The sequence below is a fragment of the Pinus tabuliformis genome, chromosome J, assembly GCF_031772625.1.
Source record: "Pinus tabuliformis cultivar Carrire ecotype Pingquan chromosome J, CPIR1, whole genome shotgun sequence".
In the NCBI taxonomy this organism is placed as follows: Eukaryota; Viridiplantae; Streptophyta; class Pinopsida; order Pinales; family Pinaceae; genus Pinus; species Pinus tabuliformis.
In genome coordinates, this window is record NC_142295.1 from 611,047,003 (window position 1) to 611,063,817 (window position 16,815).

The window sequence follows — 16,815 nt, forward strand, 5'->3', positions numbered from 1 at the left end:
TAGATGGATGCATGAGAGGTTTTAAATTTTTATTAATGGATAATGGAACAATTTTGACTTTTCTTTTCAATGGTAATTATAAATAAAAGTTAAATTAATAAATATTTTGTGGCTAAGAATTAAATTATAAATAATGTGATGGTTATTAAGAGACATTTGTTTGACTTTCAAATAGACTTGGTGATGCAATTTTCTTTGTTATTTAGATTATGTAAAATAAATATATATTTTTGTGTATTTATAAGTAAATGATTTAAAGTAGACATGTCTTTATCATTGTGAACATGATGTAATATTAGCTAGGAGAAATGTGAAAACATAAATGGAAAAAATAATATTTTGTGAGTTGTTCATTAAGAAATAGTAAAATATATTATTTGTCAAAAATTTCAAATCTAATATAGTATCATTTTTGTATTGTTCAACTCATATTTGTTATTAAAAATATTTAAACTTAAACTAGTACAATATCAAATAAAGATCCAAAATAACTTTGAAATTTTATATCTCTATTACTAGAAAAATGTTCACTTGCCTCTTTAAGGGAGAACTTCTAATAGAGAAATTCCCAAACTACAAGTTACTTCACAAGCCTTACTTTATATTTCTTGATCCTCATCTTTAGAGAGAGAAATTTATAATTTAAATTAGTAAGAAGTGCTATAAATAACTTTAGTAATAAATTAAATTTTATAAAAATAATTTTTTTAAAAGTTATATTAGATCTAAATTAATTATAAAAAATTTGACTTAAGTTTTTTAAATTTAACAATAGGTTGAATTTTATAAACCAATATTGAATTGGTTAAATTGTATTTTTGAACAATTTATTATTATTAATATTTTATATTAAAAATTGAATGAGTTACACATTTTTGTCTTATTAAGAACTAACTAAATTATTTTACCTTTAATTTTTTTTCCTTGTGAGTATTGAAATATTTTACTAATTAAGTTAGATTGAATATTAATGAATTATCTAAACAATATAATAATATTTATCGTAATTTTACAATCATAGTTTCAGTCATACTAAACTTTGTAATTTATGGAAATATCTTTGCATTTTTTTAAAGCAAGTCATTTTGCATGCAATTTCATATATAAAAGTTTGATATAAGTTCACCAATACATAATTTACAATAAATATTATTTCATAAAAATAAACATCATGATGATAACCATCTAACAAACATAAAATTAATCTAAGATACACATTCAATTTCATTGTTGTCATCTAATCATATACACCTCTAGCACATATAAATGTTATTAGCTAGCACACAAAGATAATAATCTAACAGGTCATCATCATTGTGATCACATCTAAAAAAATACAAACACTGTAATCTAGCATCATCTACACACACATCCTCAAATTAATATACATATCATGTCAAATAACTCCTATCACATACACATCTATCTGCAAGCACATTAAATGAACATATCTAACATGACCTAACAATATACACATCAACACCATCATATAAATTAAGTACATAAACATGAACTATATATATAAACAAGTCAAATAATTGCAATCAAATATCTGATGAAGAATTCACTGCCAAATGTTGATGTAGAATAGTGAGAACAACAAAATATTAAGTCTTGTGGTGGATAAATTAAGCCCTGTGGTCATGGAGGAGGTTTGGGTGTGTTAAAGCCAAAATCATGTGCTTAAATCTAAGTTGTAGGGAAGAAATTTAAGGTGTATAGGACAAGTGGTTATGATCGAGTTTGAAGGTGAAAACCTAAGGATTGCATGGTTGGGTGACCACCCACTAAAGAATTTGTTGAGGACTAAAATATATTAATGAAAGTACAAGGAACAAATTGAATAAGTAAGTTGGTTCCTACTAATTTGTAGAGTTGGTGCTCAACTAGGAGATGGGAGTTTCTTATAGGTTAGTTCCTATGAAGTTGCTAAGTTGGAGCTCAACTAGGGGACTAAAATCTCACTACAATAAAAAATGTCATTGGTGAGGGTCGAAAAATGTCATCATAAGCTCATTGGTAACGGTCAAAAGAGCCTTCGCCACCAAAAATTGAACACCACCAAAGGTGGCATCACCAAAAGTATAGGTGTTATGGTGACATTCAAGGTCCGTCACCAATAAAGATTTATAATGACTGATAACGACCGTCACCATTTAATATGAGAAATGGTGACAAACTTTAGCCTCCATCACCAAAAAATTGAACATCACTAATTATGGCATCACCAAAAGTATAGGTGTTGTGGTGACATTCAAGGTCTGTCACGAATAATGATTATAATGACGGATAGTGACCATCATCATTTCATATGAACAACAATGATTTATTGTGATGGACCTTTCATGACCGTCACTATTAATGCATATATATGTGGTGACATTCATTTCATGTCACCATTTCATATGAACATCAGTTATTTATGGTAATGGATATTTCATGACCATCACTATTGATGCATATATATGGTGTTGTTCATTAACTGTCACCGTTTCATATTTTGGTGAAGGTCGAAAATGTCACCATAAGCTCATTGGTGATTGTCAAAAGAGCCTCTATCACTAAAAACTAATCATCGTCATTCCATCTGAATATTAGGGCACGATTGAATCGAACCACCAACCTCCTGCTTATAAAACAGGTGCTCTTCCATTGAACTAGTACCGTTTAATGAATTAGACTTGCAAGAATAGATCTAGGGGAATAAAACAGAAATCCATAGGGAATAGGATTAGAGTGGGCAAAATAAAGATGATAAGAAAAATAATAACCAACAACGAAATCTACTAATTTGAACATGTTTAAATTACATTAAACATAGATGGCATCCATAGTACATTAAAGTGACATTGGTCAATGTTGGGATTGGTCAATTGCAGACTATCCATCATTGTTTCTTGATAATCACTGTCTCTGACTAACAACCATGCATAGTTCTATCCATTGCAAAACATGGACACAAAAGTGAGCATAAATACCAAATCATAGTACCACCAATCTAATGAACCGTGACAGGAGATGTTCCCATTAATGGAGCAGCATGTTTAAAGCTCACATTGTTTCTTGATAACCATTGGCCTCAAGTAACAACCATGCATAATTCTAGCGCATCACTACAAAACATGGACACAAAGTGAGCATAAAGACCAAAAGCCCAATCTACCTTAATGGAAAAAACAAGAAATCAAAACTTACTTACAATTTACAACCACTGAAAGGATAAAAACATGAAAGAAAACGTCTTGATACTTCTCATGTAGGACAAACAAAATCATATCACCTTAAATGATGAATTTAGAAACCTTTTGAGTTTATAAAATGGCGTTAATACGCTTTACATTAGTTGGTTGGAAAAAATAAGTCAAAGACGCATTTTAAAATCAACTAGAATTATTTATTCATGGAATAAGGCAAATTCAATATTAGATCATTGAATATAATTGGACTAAAAAATGAAATAAAATATTCAACTAGAAAAAGGAAAAGAAAAAGAAGGGGCACATTTTACTTCTGCGGATAGTTAGATCCACATGAGGAACTTAAAATGAGCTTCTCCTAACCCTTCAAATCAAGGAACCCATGACCTATTCACATAAATGATGGTTACAAACAATGAAATCTTTGACTACCGATACTCGTTGCTTGATCCTATCATAAAAATGCAATGTCAAGAGCATATACCTCTGATAAAGAATGCTCAATTTGTCAATTGTAATACCGTCGAAATCATTAGGCTATCATCATTATGAAACTTCGTTACATAAAAAAAATCATAGCAATAAATGTTGTCTTTATCACCAATGTAAACTAAACTTCATGTATTGAAATTTGAAACAAAGAAAAAAAAGGTTAGTGTATTCATCTCTGAAACCTTGATAGATACATGATTTGACCCAAGCAACTGAAATCATTACTAATGTTACCTAAAATGGAAAATAAAATATGAGAGAATATATTTCAAAGAAAATGTATGAGTGTATTTTACCAAAACTAAGAATTGTATAAGTCTATTATTACCTAAACCATCTCACAACGCTCTTCATCAACTCCAACAAGTAATGAATAATCCATGACATCAATTGACTGCAAACACACATTGCACACAATCATGATAACTGACTAGCTCAACCAAAATTTGAAACTGAGATTACAATTATGGTTGATTACGAAAAAGGACAACTATATTTTCCATGATAAATGAAGTATCATTCCAAACTTCTCTCTCCAAAAGGCGCTTGGCTTTATTCCAAAGAGATATTGGAGCAGTTGGCATGGTCTCTAAGAGATTCTGGTCTAGAAGAACTTTGTTGTTGCCTGATGAATATGCATTGTAACGGGAGCAACCAGAACCTTTGAGGTCATAAACCTATGTTACATTTCTTAGAAACGATAAATTTTCCATTACCATTAGTTCATCCTGATCTCTTTTCCACCTTTTTCATTCTTTATAGTGACCTGAAAGATAAACACATTATGTAACATGCACACACACAATGAAGGAAACAACGCATATTAAACTCTCTAGGAGTCTGAAAAAGGTAATTGTCAAATATATAATAAACAATAATATGGGTATCCAACCTAATAAATACCAAGAATCTTTGCCAAACATGTGGGGCTTCTAAAACATAATGAGTCACACAAATATTTGAAATATTTTGAGGAATTAATAAAAGAATCCAATTCTATCACGGTGACTCTCTTAATAATAAATCTTTCAGCCAAGTATTTTGCAAAAAAACACATTGCTCTTTCTTCCTTTAGGTCCCCATTTCTTGCAGCAATTTAGTGACAATCTAAAGTCCATCTATGTTGGACATCACATTTTCGTAAGGGCATCGAACTGTTTTGCATAATAACGGGTTACCAAGTACTTAACTTTTCTGGGAGGACCCTCATCACGAAAGGATATTTTTGCATGTGTCTTTTCTATATAGTGATGAATTTCAACCCCCATTCCCTTTGGAGCCATATGTGTAAATATCCTCATATCCTGAACTTATCTCTTTGGAAGGAACTTTACTCGAGCCTAAGGAACCATTTGGTAGCTAAAGTGGATTTGAAGCAACTCCACCCATACCAAATAAATTTGCACATTTCTTTTCTTTATCCCTGTCTATTTCCTTTTGCTTCTCATTATTAGGTACCTTGTCATATAGGAAAACCAGATATTCTTGCGAGCTTAGTGCATAAGCTATTATGCTTTTTGGCTCATCATTATAAACAACAATAACCATATCATTGAGGCTAGTTGGTAAAAGAAAATTACCCACTCCATTACCACCCAAATGACTAACATATGAGACAAACATAGGACTATAGCTTCTCTAAGAGTAAACTCTAATAGACCCCGATAAATTTTCTTGTAAACTCTTGCTACAAATTTTTGGTAATTTTGACATACGATCCCCAATGCAACTTCCAAACTCTTCCAATAGATTTAATGATTTAACTGGTGAGGTAGGGATGCTTTTCTTAGGCACCTTTATTCCACCTTTATCATGCATGTGTTAGGAAAATTTGGACATCATCCTGTCTCCTATTGCAATTTGTTGAACTAGATTTTATGTCTGCAGATTCACTACCACTGGAAACAATAGCCAAAGTGGCAGAACCAACTTCCTACCCTTGTGATGTCACAGATACAGCCTAAGATTTTACTAATTGGCCTTCACCTATCCATGTTGCATCTAATGTATTTGACATATCAGCCAGGATAGGAGAATCTTTCTCTGACAGTTACCGACAAGTTGACAGATCTTCATCCAAACCGTTTGTATTGTCCCTACTATCAACTGCTTCAAAAAGCATTGTCTCAGAAATATTGATGTTGGTATCGCATTCACCATTATCCATGTCAAAAGTATGAAACATGGTACCATTAGTTATATTTTATCAATCTCTAATGTTTGGATCTCCTTCCACATCATCCAGATCTTCTGGGTTGTTTTACCTTCTGTCAAATAAATAATATCCATGCCTTAATTTAATTTTCAATTCACAGTCCCAATTCCCTCTAAATGGTCACACAAGTAGGAATTTCCCACATTACTAATCATGGAAAGTTGCCTAGATCCATTATTTAAAACATGATTGTCGCCAACTTGGATATCTTTGAACTAAATATTCCCAAAACAGATTTCTTTGTCCAAACAATTTCCATCAACCATGGAGTCTGTGTCCTTTGTCTTCAAAATGCCAAAACCACCACTAGCATTGTTACTATCTTTGACTGTACCCTAACGGTATCCAACTTTTTAATTTATGCTAGAATCATATTCCTTATATGGAGTCTTAAAATCCTTCAGTGGACTAGATTCCAATTTGGCAAGATATTTTTTCACCCTAAGAGATGAATCTAAATGGAAAAGATGGCAATCCTATTCATAGGCTTCATAAAGAAAAAACACCTTATATTTTTTAGCTTTGAAATATCAGCAACATGTATTCCAAGTTCCAACGTTCCCAACACTAATGATGGCCTCTTGCAACAAACCCTATTTGAATTTGATAGATTGAATCAAAAGAATGAACCCTATGAAGAAATGATTTCCAACTAAGCAATTTCTATAAACAAATATGGAAATATTCATTAAGTGGAAAGATTATTCTATCATACTATCATGTTAGACAACCTAAAGTACACTAAACAACCTTTATATACATCTATAATATCACCTCAAATTCAACTCTCTCTTTATGCAACATTCCTTCAAGCTCTGCAATTTGCCTCCTTGATTCAAGAACCTTAATACCAGAATAAAAGGATCTAGATGTGGTGATTTTCTGTCCGAGCAAATTAAAAACCTCTCTAAACAAAATTCCCACTTTATCTACAACTTGTTCATTTGCATCAAAATGCAAATTAGTTTGGATCTGGGGAGTCCTACACCATAGGTATGATAGGCATATATTAATTAGCAAACATCTACCCATATGTACAATTTGTATCATAAAGTACCTTTGCAGCTTCCTTTATGAGCCAATCTTGTTGATGTGGATCATGGAATCCTAATTTTGAAGGTGACAAAGGCACAGGTAGAACATTGATGGAGGAATATCATAAACATGCAATCACACTGCTAAACTTGTCACATTGAATTTGGGAACAATGTAGGTCTAATAAATTAGTATGGAATAGTCATTAACTATCATACACAATTATGGGTACTCTGGAAAAATCAAGAGCTACATAAATTATGTAAGATACCACAAGGTCAAAATAAAAAAATAACATGAAAACTGCTTGCAAAATATAAAGCAACAGAATTCAGTGCCATACCCATAAAAGAAAATGTAGCCTCAATGTAATGAATGAACACATCTTGCAACTCTACTTGTTGCAATATGATTAGAGAAACTAAGCTCTAGAAATTTTCAAAAGGATAAGCCCCATGCAGCATCAGACATGACTACTCATCGGGTTGCTTCTGGAACTCCATCTTTTTGTACACATTTCAAGCACCTATGCCACAGCCATATTTTTCATTTACGTTCTTCAAGTAATGTCAACAGTAAAGGTAAATGTCTTACCGATATCGTGAGGCTACCTTGACGGTGTGCATAACAAAGAACATGTGCTTTTGAGGGTTCATTATAGAAACAACGAGAATTATGCATGTTTTTGATATGTTTTTACATCAAAATTTTCCAATTATTACTATGCAAATGCAAAGTCTACAAGATAGGAAGAGAAAGTTATGGAAGAAGATAAAACATTACTTGGTCAAACAAATCATCTCAAAGGTACCTTCCTAGTGACTTGTCAAACTGCCAAAATACTTGATGTGAAAGAGTTGTGAATGCTCGCAAATTGTCCCCTTCTACACATATCAACTTGATAGAAAAACCAATATCCTTTGATGATCGAAAGGAGAAGGTGGAAAGTCTTCTTTAGAGAAAACCCATTCTTGGTTTATGTGCCCTAAAAGTTGCTCATTTGGAAAAACCCTTAACTTCATTTCCTTTTCTACTATTCCTTGCTTCTCTCGTGCCACCTACCCATATAGCTCCTCTGTTGTTATTTGATAATTAATATTAGCCTTGGATGAAACATAAACAATGAAACCATTTGCCAGATCTGAATCTTTTCATTATGTATCTTGAAGTTCCAAATATGATGTGATTGTCCCATATGAACCTGAACCCACGGGAGATAGAGTTTCATTTAGCTATTCCTTTATTAAAGCTAACAATCCAGATAAACTGCCTGAAGGAGTAGTTGGCAGGGAAGGTCTCTATCCAGATGGATACATATTCCACTATACCCCTGTAACTTAAGCACATGTATCTCCTATAGAGGATTTCTTAAAAACAATTTCTGTTTAAACAAGACTGATTCCATCAGCACTAGATTTACTAGTAACATGTGATATAGGTGGCCCCATCTCTCCATTAGTAAGAGATGGTTTGGACTCTCCCTTATTCTTATCAATCAGAGGGTCATTTGTTAAGGTAGAGACAATTGACATTGTCTTATACATTTTCAGATTTTTCATTTCTCCTGACTAGTTTTGTTCTGGAATAGGAACAACAAAACTGGGTATCATAGAAACAAATCTATCTAAACTCAATTGTTTGTTTGGCAATGCAACAGTTATTGGTGATTTCAAGGGAAGTTCACGCAAGGTGGCACCTTCATTTGCAAGGAAAAAAGTCTCAAGGGATAAATGGTAAGCTGCAAACCCTGCATATTGAACAACATGTTTAACTTTCTTAAATTGATCATGACTTGCACCCATAAGAAGAACTTGAAAACACAAGAGTAGAGTGAGTCCCATAAATTCTAATTTCAAGAAAAGAGTATGTAACTTAAGATCAATATGTCACCTAATTTGGATATAGTCAACCATATGAGATACTTTCAAGAACACAATTTTGAGAACCTCTTTACTTTGTTGGAAATATTTCAGAGAAAATATTAGATTGATTTCCAGGATCTAGCCTCCATCTCTGAATTAGTTTATCATAGCATACATAATAGAAGCACCATTTCTACTAGACAGAATATGATCTCAAGGCATATTAAGCATAAACATAATACTCATTTTAATGACAATAAAATATTAAAAATACACAATGAACCCTAAACAGTTTACCATCGTTGGAATCACCATCCTAGACTGGAAAATAGGTTTCCAATTTGTATCTGAAATGTAGATTTATTGATTCATGTCAGAATCTGTAGGACAACACTGATCAACATGAGAAACATTTCCTAAATAAAATAAAAAATAAAGTTGTAAATACCTTGTTGATTTTGGAGGGAATAGGTAGAGTGGGTCCACATGACCTCCCCACACCAACTGGAATTTGAGGAGGGATGGGCCCCCTATTTAACAAATTTTTACCCCTTGGCTCTCTACAAAAGTACTTAAAACCCCAACTCATCTCATTTTCCAGTTTCATACTTTGGAGAGAAGATTTGGACAACAGAAATGAGAATAGCATAGGGTGGACAAGTTTGGTAGAACAACACTGAAAAACAACTTTGGCAAGGAAATTTTAAGGGAGGAACACAATTTAGAACAACACTCAAAACTCTTACTTGTTCTTCTATTTCTTACTCTCATATATTCTTTTAATGGAATCTCATTCATCATCTTTGGGAGGGTATGATCATATAAATCATGGTGGAAGAAGTGGAAAAGGGAGAGGAGATGGTGAAAAAAATAACAGAAATTTCCCATTGATTCCCCTTTGTGGAAGTGTGTCATAGAAAGATAGAGAAAAAGGAGAAAAATAAGGTGGAAAGTTGAAACTACTTATGGAATTGCATAGGTGCAAGGAAAATTTTGGATTCATACTCAAGGGGTAAAGCCCTTTTGTTTTGGATTCCTAATAATGGGGTTGAGTTTTGTAATCTATCACCCCAAATATTGAGGCACAATTTCAAAAGGAGCATGATGATGCACAGTTAGCCAGGGAAGAAAGGAGGGGCAACAAGAATGTTCTCGTAGGTTCAAAAAATGGGCAACAAGTTTCCTCAACAATTGAGGAAGCCTGGAAGAGATTGAACACCAAACTCTTGGAAAGAATGTTTGATTGATTACAGAAGGGAAGAAACAAATAGTGGAGTTTCCCCTGCCATACATGCATGTGGTATTCCCTTTATAGAGTATTTTCTCTCTATATTGGCAAGTCCCGTTTAAAGTGGTGAATGAAGCACCCATTGGTTACAAGAGACAAAATTTGAAAAAGTATGCACCACCATTCTACAGAAAGAGAAGTTGTTTTGGACTGATACAACAAACCAACCATCAACAAATTTGATAGTATGTCTCCTTCAAGCTCATACTTCTTCAGAGCAATAAATGATTCAAATGAACAGAAGAGCATTGAATGCATGGATGAGACTTACAAAATTAATTGAGATTTCAAATCATGGCTACAATATTTGAATATGGATACTGATGGATACATGCAATAATATCAAACTTGAGAATGAATGTTGGTGTAATTAGTTGGATATAGGCTGCTAAGTGAATAGATCCATGTGAAATTCTTGTCATTGTCCTTTCAAATTCACTGTCATAGAGTATATTCTTATTTTTTGCTAGAAATGAAGTTGTATTCCATATATCAAATGGAACATCATTAGCCAGTGTATAAAAAATTGCTAACAAAGAACATCACACCACTGAGCCTAACAACATATTTATTATTAGAAATTTGAGTTTGATTTTAAAATCCATCACCTGAGCAACTTGGTCATATTTTTGCCTTTTCTACCTTTTCTAGTCATAATGATGATCTCATAAATTCCATACTATTTCCATTTGTGGTCCCTTTACTACTGCCAATAATCTCAACATGTGTGCAAGTGCTACGTCATTTTTCCTTTGGGACTGTGGACAAGTTTCAAAACACTAAGATAGATTTTGCGAGCACATCATCCTCATAATATCACACATATTGATTCATGTGTCCAGGATCATGTTACTATAATCCATAAAACCATGAGTGGAAATAAAATATGCATCAAGACAAACTATCTACATCTAATGAAAGGTACACGCATCACCATGATCAACCCAGAACAAGAAGCATGCGATCACCAAGAATCAAACCATCAAATAAAATATGGACACGATGTAGCAGAGGGTTTGTTGCCATCATAAACAAATTATTTTACATCCACATGAACAATATCATCTCAAAGATGGGCATCACTACATTCCGGAAGGAGAAGCATCGCTAGGTTGTACACCTCAAGATGAAGTACCAACAATGATGACCTCATCTAGCAAGGGAAGTCTGGAAGAAACATCCAAAGGAGAGGATGGACTACATGATGAAGCAATTCATTTAGTCTTGACTCCCCATATACTATTCAATAACTACAAAGAATGAACTCAGAGGAGTTTGTATAGGTGGACCAACACAAGATGGAGATGTGGAAAGGTTCACTACAACCAGCTGTGTGTCATCAAGAAGAAACCCAATAAGAGAAGAAGATGCATGTTCCATGGATACATGATGAGAGTCATCACCAGAAAGGAGTTATAAAAGAGATATTAGCAGTCATCATGAAAAGGCTCATCAAAGATACCATCATGATGCTTAGTCACTTGGTGAGAGGTAGGGTCATAGAGACAATACCCCTGAAAAGTTTCATATTAGCCAACCAATGTCTTATGAGGAGTTTAATGGATAGGAGATATATCATTTCTTTCATGATACAAGTGGCTCCATGCAATTGATCTAAAGAACCTAAAATGTGAGATATAGGACTTCTAACCATGCAACCAGTTATTTTTTGACCTTGCATCAAGGAAGAATTATCAGGATACAAAGTAATGCTATCATTTTGTTCCTAATCAATGGCTTATTCCATCCCAGAAGGCCAACTAAAATATGAATGTAACCTTCTGCTCCTATCCATTATCTGTGCTTTTCTTTCTCCTCGCTTAACCTTAGTAATCCATTAAGAGCATATAACATAGTCTTCTCCTCATCAGAATCTAGATTAGGTTTCAATGAAGCTATTGTGACCATTGTATTTCTATCCTTCCACTCTTCTATATACCTTCAGAGTATGATATTCGGTCTGAGCTCTTTGTTGATTAGCACCTGATTAGTCATGGGACAAGTAGTGTGCCCCTCTGCAAACCATCTTTCAATAGAACTTCTATCAAATGTTTGACAAGAAGAAATCTCAACAGGATCTTCCATTACCTCTCGATAAATTGGATAGTAAAAGGATTGTAAGGGAGGCAAAGAATGACTTCCCAAAGAGAGCCTTTTCTCGTAATATATCTTATCCCTCTCTTTGGTAGAAGATGCCACATCTACACAACAAAGCAATCCAATGATTTGTTCCATTTACAAATCCTTTGCTTCATTTTTTTTCTCAATATGGTATCTTCCATATCCCTTTTAAACTCTTCATATTCTTGTTTCAAAGCCGATGTATTAGTGGAAACTCCCACTACTTTGGAAATCTGCAAAAGTAATTTATTTGCATAAACACTATCAGTATGCCTTTCTCTGATCCCAGATTCAATTTTATCAACAATTTCCTCTTCTGCCACTGCTGCCTTGAACTCGACATTCTGCATATCCTTACAAAGCTTATCAGTTTTCTGTCTAATAGCCAATGACACATCTAATGCTGAAAGAGGAAGCAAACTCAGAGCATGTCCAATTTCCCTCGTAATATCTTGCAATTGTTTCACAATATTCCTACAATTGAGAAGAAGATAAAACTTGCTCTTTTGTGAACAAGTATCAATAACATTCTTTGCGGCCTTGAGTACCCTTTCAAAAATCCCAAGAGATTGTCTAATAGTTTGAGTTTCCCTTACATTCTTATTATTAAGCTCTGTTAAAATAGGCCTAATATTTTCCAGATACTTGGAAAGTTCCCTGAGGCTCTCTTGGTCATAAATCACATCTTTTGCAGCATGAATGGTGTCTCTAACTAGCACTAAAACTTTGGTTATCAACTCAGACACTGGCACAAGTGTTGCATTACCAATTACTCCATTAGAAGCAACTTGACTAATTACTCCAAGAGAAGACATCATTGTTCAAGTTTGCTTGTTATGCATCCAAGGCAAAACAGGAAGATATAGATAAATTATACAAGATCTTATCCAAATTTATGGTGATTTCTTCAGTTTAGCCACTGAAAGATGTCTAAATTTAGAGTGAAGAAAATAATGCCCCACTATGTAACCATTTATATAGCATATGCGCCTGAAGGGCTAACCAAGAGTTAACCTTTCAGCCATGACCATTGAGTTAAACCTTCCAGGACCAACTCTTCAATGTGGTTGTTGACCGCTCAACCAGGGCATGTACTATTTCAAAGGTGAAGATTGTCTTTGAAATGCCAGTATAACTGAGAGCATGCCTAGAACAAGCAATACACAAGGGTCACATTCCTTCTCCCAATTCATAATTGGTTGAAGAGGTCACAAAGGTCTAAATATCAATATCTATACCATGTTCCATGTATGAATCTTACATTTTTACAACTCAATAAAAAACCAAAACCGACTTTTTTCTTACAAGTTTGTTAGAGCCTTTTTGGGAAAGTGATTTGGAAATTGCGTTGGATCACCAGATGACTATGAGTTCCTAAATATCCCGTGCAGACCAAGCATGGGGTACTCAATGTAGTTATGTTTGAGCCTTAAACTTTGCCAATTCCAAATATAAAACTATTCGCAAGCTTGATTGTCGGTGGTGAAATTATATTTTATATCATGTACCCACATATCACCACAACTCATTCAGCATTAAACAATTACTCTCGAGCCCAACTGTAGGTAGAGAAATTATGTTATGAAACCAGCTCAAGAAAAGATAGAAAATATAGATCAACGCCTTAGAATTCAGCCTCTTCGAGGGGGCAACCTCCTTTACATTACATAAATGAACAATTCTTGGATGATACAAATGAAAAGACCTCCTTTCTATATATAGGAGTCTAAGGGGTCATAACATAATCAGAGCCGACATAATAATAATAATGTAAGGGCATAATAATAACAATAGTGGGCTTCTATGGGGCACAATACTAACAATATGGGCACTAAATGGGTACATCGATATAATAAGTGGGTTGTACTAATAACAATAAGGGGTTACACTAGTAGTATAGGGGCCTAACATGCCCCTCTCCTTCAAAAAGCATTGTCCTCAACGCTTGAGTAGTTCTTGATGCTTCTGTATAAAATTCTTGTCCTCCCATGTGGAATATTCAGTGGGTAAGTTCTTCCACTTGATGAGATACTCTGAAATTGATCGATTTTGTAGCTGTTGGGTTCTTGTTTTTGTGACTGCTCCAGGTTCCAATATGATTTTTCCTTCCTCTTCAATTTCTGGCAATATTGTTTGAATTGGGATCTTTTGCAACTTTTGAATAAGTGGCCATACTTCTCCGTCCTTCTTCCATTCATCCCTTCCTTCGTTTATCCAATCTGTTTGGATAATATAAATAGCACAAAACAATGCTTCCACATCCTCATTCTTGAAGAGTCTTCCCATTCGGTAAGGTCGCCATTTTTTAAGTGCATGTAGTATTGCCAACATTTCCTTCTCATAAATAGCTTGCTTGAGATGTAGCAGTAAAAATACCCAATCAGCTACATCAAAACATTTTTCACTACGATGTTGATCTACCTGTTGTTTCATTTGATTTTGCACCGAAGTGGCGTTATCCTTTAAAAGTTGGAGAACTTGTTGTTGATGCTGGATGTGATCTTTCACTGCTTGAACCTTTTTCTTCTTGATATGTCCTTCTATCTCTAGAGTTTGAGGAGTGGTAATTTCTTCCAATCCTTTACAAGATATGGTCGGATTCATTTCTTGATGCTCGATGTGATCTTTCACTTCTTGAACATTTTTCTTCTTGATATGTCCTTCTATCTTGATAGTTTGAGGAGTGGTAATTTCAAACAATGAATTACAAGATATGGTTGGATTCATTTCTTCTTTCTCGATGTGATCTTTCACTTCTTACACCTTTTTCTTCTTGATATGTCCTTCTATCTTGAGAGTTTGAGGAGTGGTAATTCTTGCCAATGCTTTACAAGATATGGTCTGATTCATTTCTTCTTTCTCTGGGGTGGGGTCCTGGCGTATATCTTCTTCTTTTGATGTTTCTTGATCCTTTTCTTCCTCCTCTTCATATTCTATGTAAAATAATTTCTTCTCAGCACACTTATGACCTTCAGTGCATTTGCTATCACAATTGTAACAAAGCCCTTTTTCTCTTTTTTCTTCCAATTGTTGTGGTGTAACCCTTGTAGGTTGTGGAAGGCTAGGAGAAACAACACTTCCATCTTTATAGTTATGAGGGGTACACTTCCTGCTTTACATAATTTTGCTTTCCACTATGTCACAAAGCCCTTTTACTCTTTCCAATTGTTGTGGTGTTGCTCTAAAGAAGGTGTTGCTCTTCGTATCCTCATAATGTGCTATCATTTCCTTCGTGAAAATTGACCACGTAACAAGTTGTTTACGAGAACAAAGCCCTTTGTACCATAAAAATTGATTTGGTTCTAAATATGAAGATGCAATACATACCTTTTGTAACAGTTGTACACCATGTAGATCAAAATATTGCTCCATCTGAAGTATCCAATTTACCGGATCCTTGCCATCAAACTTCCTCATCTTGCTTTTTCTTGATTTTAGGAGCTCGACCTTGAAACGACTGTAACTCTATAATTTCGGATCTTTAAGTTCTGAAATTGCGATATATAGTAGCCCTATGTGTCCTATTTACAATGCCACCAGTCTTATCCAAATTGGATTCTCTAAGGAAGAGTTATGCACAATCTCCCAAGATGACCTGATTATAGACCTTTCCAGAAGAGCGAACTTGTATGAAGTGCCAAGTGTCACTGTTTCGACCTTTGGATCTGAAAAATGCCTACAAGAAACTACAGTCCGTCCTCTTTCTGTACCTTCTTACAAAATTTCAATCCAATCCCCAGAGAGAAAGTTATGACGATTTTCCCCAGGTCACCTGTTTTGAATGAAATTCAGGAGTCTGCAAAAAGACCAAATTCCTCAGATCATATCTCCGCAAATATCGCGCGAAAAGCACTGAAATTTGGACTCAAGGTTCAGCGCAATTTCGTCTCAAATGGGTTTTTTTTGTGACTTCTGAAACGTCACAGAAAAAAAAGTTATAGCGAAAATTCCATGATGACCTGTTTGGAGCAGCGAAACCCTAGAATCCACAGCTCTGATACCAAATGTTATGAAACCAGCTCAAGAAAAGATAGAAAAGATAGATCAACGCCTTAGAATTCAGCCTCTTCGAGGGGAAAACCTCATTTACATTACATAAATGAACAATTCTTGGATGATACAAATGAAAAGACCTCATTTCTATATATAAGAGTCTAAGGGGTCATAACATAATCAGAGCCGACATAATAATAATAATGTAAGGGCATAATAATAACAATAGTGGGCTTCTATGGGGCACAATACTAACAATATGGGCACTAAATGGGTACATCGATATAATAAGTGGGTTGTACTAATAACAATAAGGGGTTACACTAGTAGTATAGGGGCCTAACAAATTATATCTTATATCATGCACCCACATATCACAACAACTCATTCAATATGAAATAGGCCACCCACCAAGGATCGACTCTTAAAGAACTTTGTTTCAATCAAAACATTAACCAAATCGTTTACCTGGTTAAAGTATAGAGACACCTAGTTTGCCTAAATTTCGAGCTCCAGATCCTAATTCTTTTCACATTCTACCAATTTCTCGCCAGAATTCACCCCAAACAAATTCTCCACAATGGGAAATCACCCGAATTCCATTCTCGATAC

At 34.3% G+C, this 16,815-nt stretch overlaps 2 pseudogenes; both read right to left on the reverse strand.

The window, feature by feature from the left end:
• Window positions 1-3,990: 3,990 nt before the first annotated feature.
• On the reverse strand, window positions 3,991-4,931 carry LOC149228444 (1-phosphatidylinositol-3-phosphate 5-kinase FAB1A pseudogene; annotated as a pseudogene).
• Window positions 4,932-7,197: 2,266 nt separating this feature from the next.
• Window positions 7,198-7,961, reverse strand: LOC149228445 (1-phosphatidylinositol-3-phosphate 5-kinase FAB1B pseudogene; annotated as a pseudogene).
• Between the last annotated feature and the right edge of the window lie 8,854 nt (window positions 7,962-16,815).